We start from the raw sequence: 7,068 nt of genomic DNA on the forward strand, positions 1-7,068 counted from the left end.
TCTAACGTTCCATTTTCTCCATGTTTCTCTGTTGCAAGTGGATCATCCCCAATGTTATTCTAAGAGTAACTTTTAAAAAGAGAAAGTTTAAGGAAGAATATCGAATCTGAACACGGTCCGCTCCACAGGTTCTTTGACACTGAGAATTCACGAGGCAGTGAATGCCTGAGTCACAGGGCAGGTTTTCACCGCCTCTTTTTACAGAGGATTTTTTTATATATTCGATTTTGAAATATGTAAGTGTCCTTCTGTCAGTATATCAGGATTGCAAATATATAACCTGGAACCATATAGACGCTTTGAAAAGCCTTGCTACCTCCAGCAGCTTAAAGGCTTCCAAATATCAAAGACCGGGCTTAATCTTTTCTGTAAACCTTTGTGCAGTTGCTTTAAAGTACTCCCTCCCCACTGCCAAAGACCTCAAAGTATAAAAGTGAAGTCACATAAATACATCTTTCAGATGAACTGGAAAGTGATGTATGGGGGGAATAGTGCTGTCAAGAAAAATAAAATAAAAAAGCAAGCCATATGAAGCCTCCAAACTCCAGCAAGCTACATTAAGAGTGTGAATTGAAGTGGACAACCCATTTCCCCCCCGAAATACATTTTGCCCATAAGTTTGTGTTGCAGCCTTAAGGCTGAAACAGATATCAAGAAGAAAATTCTTGACTTGATCTTCTCACTTTTAATGTATACTTTGAAGCAGTGGTGATCCAATTTTGAACAGAGTCATGGCTCCAGAGGTGCATTAAAAAAAACAACCCACTGCATTGTTATTCCCGATGTAAATCACCTGCTGTTAGCACCACTATGGGGGGGGGAAGGCTTCACTTAGGTGCCTGTGTCCCCCCCACCCCCCACCCCACAGCAGCTTCAAGTAATAATTGGATTTAGAAAACAGTGTGAATGGAGAAGGTTAAATCCACTGGGGGACATCTGTGGCTCAGAGGCAGAACACTTGCTTTGCATGCAAAATGTCTCAGGGCTGATCCCTGGCATTCCAGTTAGGGCTGCATAAAAACTCCTGTCTGAAACCCTGGAGGCTTGTTGCCAGTAAATCAGTGTAGGCTGGTGTAGTTAACATGGTGCCCTCCAGTCTTTTGCAATTAATTTATTTTGCACAAGTCTCTATTCCATTTTGTTGTCAGTAGATGTAGAAATATATGGAGGTGGTATCCAAATAACTGGGACGCAGGTGGCACTGTGGGTTAAACCACAGAGCCTAGGGCTTGCCAATCAGAAGGTTGGCGGTTCGAATCCCCGCAACGGGGTGAACTCCCGTTGCTCGGTCCCTGCTCCTCCCAACCTAGCAGTTCGAAAGCACGTCAAAGTGCAAGTAGATAAATAGGTACCACTCCGGTGGGAAGGTAAACGGCGTTTCCGTGCACTGCTCTGGTTCGCCAGAGGCGGCTTAGTCATGCTGGCCACATGACCCGGAAGCTGTAAGCCGGCTCCCTCGGCCTATAAAGCGAAATGAGCCCCGCAACCCCAGAGTCGGCCATGACTGGACTTAATGGTCAGGGGTCCCTTTACCTTTTTATCCAAATAACTAATTCCATTGGTGCAAGGAGTTACACTTGTATACTGGAGCTTTCCCCACCTCCTATCCCTATGCAGTGGGGTTCTCCCAATCCTCCCGAGTGAATTTAGGGAGGATGTGGACCCATACAGGTATGAGGGGACAGGAAGTTCCATTGCACATGAAACTAAGGAGAGTCCTCCCCTCCCTTTAGTAACTTCACAGCAAGAATTAACAAGCAGTTTATATTTTATAGTCCTTTTTATTCAATCATCTGGTTGCAAGCAAAAAGCCACATCTCTCCACAAGGAGAGCAGTTGACTACTCTAAATCCTTCCCCTTCCATCCCCAGCAGCATCCTGGGTGCCAACGAGAAGGTCCTCATCCTCTCTGCATTCTTTGTTTCTAATATGGATGGACCTCCTAGTTCTTGGGGAAGGAGGGCTTCCCACACTCTCTAATGACATCTCTCCTGGCTGTTCCCTCCTTTCTGTTTCTCTTTCCATTATCTTGTAACTAGGCAACTCCTGTGGAAGCTGCTCAGTGTCTGTCTCTCTCTCTGCTCCTGAAACCGCTGGAAACAGGAGAGGGTGAATCTTCCCCCTCCCCCTCTTCTTCAGAGAGAAGCTGATCAGCCTGAGAATGCATTCCCCAATCCTCAGATCCAGACCATTTCCTGACAGGTGACAGTCGTGTATAGAAAGAGTCCATGCCTTTATGGAAGTTGAACTGGTTGATGAAAGCCAGCATCTAGATCAAGGGAAGTAATAGTGCCACTGTATTCTGCTCTGATCAGACCTCACCTGGAGTACTGTGTCCAGTTCTGGGCACCACAGTTCAAGAAGGACACTGACAAACTGGAATGTGTCCAGAGGAGGGCAACCAAAATGGTCAAAGGCCTGGAAACAATGCCTTATGAGGAACGGCTAAGGGAGCTGGGCATGTTTAGCCTGGAGAAGAGGAGGTTAAGGGGTGATATGATAGCCATGTTCAAATATATAAAAGGATGTCACATAGAGGAGGGAGAGAGGTTGTTTTCTGCTGCTCCAGAGAAGCGGACACGGAGCAATGGATCCAAACTACAAGAAAGAAGATTCCACCTAAACATTAGGAAGAACTTCCTGACAGTAAGAGCTGTTCGACAGTGGAATTTGCTGCCAAGAAGTGTGGTGGAGTCTCCTTCTTTGGAGGTCTTTAAGCAGAGGCTTGACAACCATATGTCAGGAGTGCTCTGATGGTGTTTCCTGCTTGGCAGGGGGTTGGACTCGATGGCCCTTGTGGTCTCTTCCAACTCTATGATTCTATGATTCTATGATCTTCCCTGAACACTAGCTGCGTTGATGAGGCTGATGGGATTTGTAGTCCAAAACATCATTCACTTGATGTGTAGTGAATGCTGACCTAGATAGACTAATGGTCTGACTTAGTCTTTAAGTAGCTTCCTATGTTCTTTAGATCCAGCCCAATGCTACTGTTCCAATCAAAACCGAGTTTCCAATGGCTTGTGTATCCCGCCCCACCCCCCATAAAGAAGAATGGATAGTTTCAATGATGAATATCTTCTGTTGCATCTGTTCTGTCCCATAATATTTTGAATGTAACTGCACAATTCTATACATATATAGAGGCAACTCTCATTGGTTTTCAGTAAGGTTTACTTCCAGAGAACTTTGAACAGGACTGTAGCCTAAATGTAAATCACACATTGAATAACATTAAATACCATTGCATTCTTTGATCAGATTATACTTTCTGTATTATATTGCAGAAACATTTAAGAAATCATCGAGAGTCATCTGAAGCTCACTTTGGGTAAATCTGGAAAGTGTGACCATAAGACAGGATCAGATATAGATCTTCGGTAAATTCTGGCAATTTCTGGATTTCCTATAAATGTAGGATACTTATCCGGAATCTTACAGTGTGACTGATCTATAATATGCAAGTGCCTCTGCATATAATTAAGTATCACTTTCTCATGCATTATAACATCAAACTAGGTTATCAGCTCATACGGAAAAACAGATGGGTATCATGTAATCAAGAATAATCCAAAGTAAGATAAATAGTGGCATATTTAATCATCTCCAATCAGGATTTCTCAAGAAGAAAAATGCCCTTCTGAGAAAGGATCAGGGTTCCAGAAAGCGAATATTTGCTATTTGGATAAAAGATATTCATGTAAGAAGGCAAGTACTACACCTTGCAATTATCTTTTCATATTTGACTTTGAATAAGAATTTTCAATTCACTATCCAGCTTTTGCCTCCTGCTTAATCCTGAAATTAAACCTCTATTTATGGCATCAGCACCTGTTGCCATGGAAATGAATGTGATGATCCAACATTATGGATTCACCAGAGACGACGGTAGTAGGGTAAGAGGGCTGGGAAAGAGTAAACATTGGTTCATTTGACTTTCTCTCAGGATTAGCAAAGGAGGAAAAAGTAATGGGGACAAGAAACAAAAGAATGGCTTTACCAAATAGCTTACATTATAATTGGGAAATTCGAATGGTGTTTGCTCTTCTTGTATGGAGCAACTTGCATTTAAGATGGGAACAGCAAAGCAAAGGGAAGGTCGTGACATCTGCACAGTGTGGTGTGACCACCAGTGAATTTTAGGACCTCTGATTTTTCAGATGAAACAAAGTGTGTAGCCCAGGAAACTTTGTAGAAACTTCCAGGAATCAAACTTTCTAAAATGTAGGTCAGGTATCTGCCTTCCTCTCAACCTCAAGTGATGAGGGTGGAAATTGTTGCTGATCTGATCTCTTTCACATTCCTAACCTTGGCCAATTTTGGTGGTGATCTCTGTTGTTTGTTTGTTTTTCAACAAAAGAAAAAGGAGAGAGAAAGCTCTTTTTGCAAAATACAGTGTTGGCTTGATTTAATATTACAGCTTTGCAAAAGCTTTGTCCCAGGACTGTACCATTTTGGCCTTGGGTGGTAATCAACTAAGTTTTACTCAGAATAGACACATTAATGTGACTAAATTAAGCCCATTCATTTTAACTAGTCTACACTGAGTAAAACTTAATTAAAATGTAGGTTGGTATTCTACAGGAGCTTCTTATGAGTAAAACGTTGCTGCTAAATGAGTAAGTGTTTTAAATGGGTTTGGGGCTCACATTTTGATAAAGGAGATATTTCAAGAGAAATGTGTGCTTTGACTTTCATGTGCAAACCAGTAGATAGGGGCTTGATGTTGGTCCATGCTCCTTGGATATCACTATTAGTCTCAGATCTGAGAAATGCCTGGCCCATTGGAAGGGGCAAGCTGCTCTTCCTTGAAAATTCCCACCCCTTTGCCATGTTTCTTGAGCTGGGAACCTTTTCGCTTCTATTTTCTGGGTGCCCCTACAAAATGAGATCCCTACCAAATGGGAAAAACCCCTTCTTGGAGGTGGCGTCCAATCTGTACAATGCTGTCCCTTTGGAGCCTCGCTTGGTGCCTATGTTGGTCATTCCTTTGGTCCCCAACCCTTTAAACACTATTATATCTAAGCAAGAGTGTGTCCTCTTCTAAAACCTTTAGTCTGTGACAACATCTCACTTTGGGTGTGGGGGTGTATAAAAACCTCCCCAGTGAATCTTTTTTTTTTAAAAAAAGGCAAGAAAAAACTTTATTAAACTGAAACTACTGGTGAGTTACCTTTACCTTTGAGCGAGATGAACGTGCAACCCCAGAGTCAGTCACAACTGGACCTGTTGGTCAGGGGTACCTTTACCTTTACTGGTGAGTTAAACCAGTAGAGAACAAAACAGTACCAACCATCAGCAGAACTGCTCAACACTGAAGAGACCATACAGGGTAGGGATAAGGCATCTAGATGGCTCTAGATGCTGCTGGACTCCAACTCCCATCATCCCTGATTATTGACCATATGGGCTGAGGCTGATGGGACTTAGAGTCCAACAATATCTGGAGAACCTCAGGTTAGCTACTCCGGATAAAGGGCATCTGTGAGGTGCCCCTGCCCCAAGCCCAGCCTTGGTCAGCCCTTTAAATACTTACAAGTTCCTAGATGGTGCTGGGTGTTGCGGGTTATTATTTACAAATGAGGGAGAAAGGAGCAGATTAGATGGTTCTACATTTTTAGGGTAGCCATGGCCTAATTTAACAAGGCTTCCTCTAGTATTCCAGACAGCTCTGCTGTAAGTGGGTTCAGGCTGACCCAGGCTACACCTCTCCGACTGAGTTAAGCACTTGAAATTGAGTATTTATTTGTTACCCAACAAACTGAATGCTAAACAAGAAGCCTGTTTTTTGCAAATAGTTTGTTGTCGCTGTGGAAACTCTGTTTGAATGGTTGCTGACATGCCAGCATCATGGGGGACAATAGTTCAGTTGTGAAGTACATGCTTTGCATGCAGAAAATCCTAGATTTAATACTTCACATCTCCTGTTAAAACAGGTAGCAGGTGGGATGAAAGCCATTTGCCTGAGAACCTTGAGTACTGCCACTTCTCAGAATTGACAATAAATACTGAGCTAGATGGAACAATGGACTTGTATCAGTCTAAACTGGGCCATTGTAATATGTTGTGTGGGAATGTCTTCTGTGTATGATGAGAGATGCTACACTTCTCTCTTCCTGATTTTGGACAAATGTAGATGGGAGAAAAGCAGCACTGTGTTGCTTGTAGATCTATATTGAACCAGGACCCTTGTTTCCTGGGACTTTCTGTGTTTAGCCCCTAAAACCTCCTTGACGTATGAAACACCATTGTGAAAAATTCTACTGAGTCTAACGTTCTCTGGATTGGCCAGCTTTGGTATTTAACAATAGTCATTAGCCTTCTCTGACCTTTCTTGGTTAGCAGAACAGTATTAGGCTTGCACATTTGTTTGGGGACAAATGAAACCATTGAATTGAATGGGGATACTTCTGTTCAATTTTTATATATCTGAAAAAAGTGTGGTAACTTACAGGCCTGAATGGGTTCCTTGTTCATTTCTCTTATCCGTACCTATCCAGACTAGGTAGGGTAGAGGTGAAGACTTTTCTCCAGCAGAAACGGAGGACTAGTCAGTCAGTGGCTGCCTCATGGTGCCTCCTACCATTTTCTTTCCCCCAAATTCCCTACACATTGTATTGTTCTGGAATATTTTGGGGGCAGGGGGAGCAGCCAGCTCATACACACATCCTCACCAGAATAGTAGCTGCATGGCAAATATAAAAAAACTCAGTAGAAGAAAAAGAAATACATGAAAACTGGTGTAAGTAACAGGGGCATATGGAATGAATGTATGCATCATGAAACAAATGTGGTTTTGAGGAATGAATGGTGAAGGGGAAAAGATGTTTAATAACACAATAATAATAATAATAATAATAATAATAATAATAATAATAATAATAATAATAGAATTCTGGGTGGGGGAGGAAACCTCATTTCTTACACTTCCCAAACTCTGCTTGCTGCACTTTAGGATCTAATTTCTTGCTCCCCAGTTTGGCGAGTTTTCTCGATTGTCTTCAGTTGCCCTACTCCACATCCAGCAATGTGTTAATAATAATAATAATAATAATAATAATAATAATA

The sequence above is a fragment of the Podarcis muralis genome, chromosome 1 (assembly GCF_964188315.1).
Source record: "Podarcis muralis chromosome 1, rPodMur119.hap1.1, whole genome shotgun sequence".
In the NCBI taxonomy this organism is placed as follows: domain Eukaryota; kingdom Metazoa; phylum Chordata; class Lepidosauria; order Squamata; family Lacertidae; genus Podarcis; species Podarcis muralis.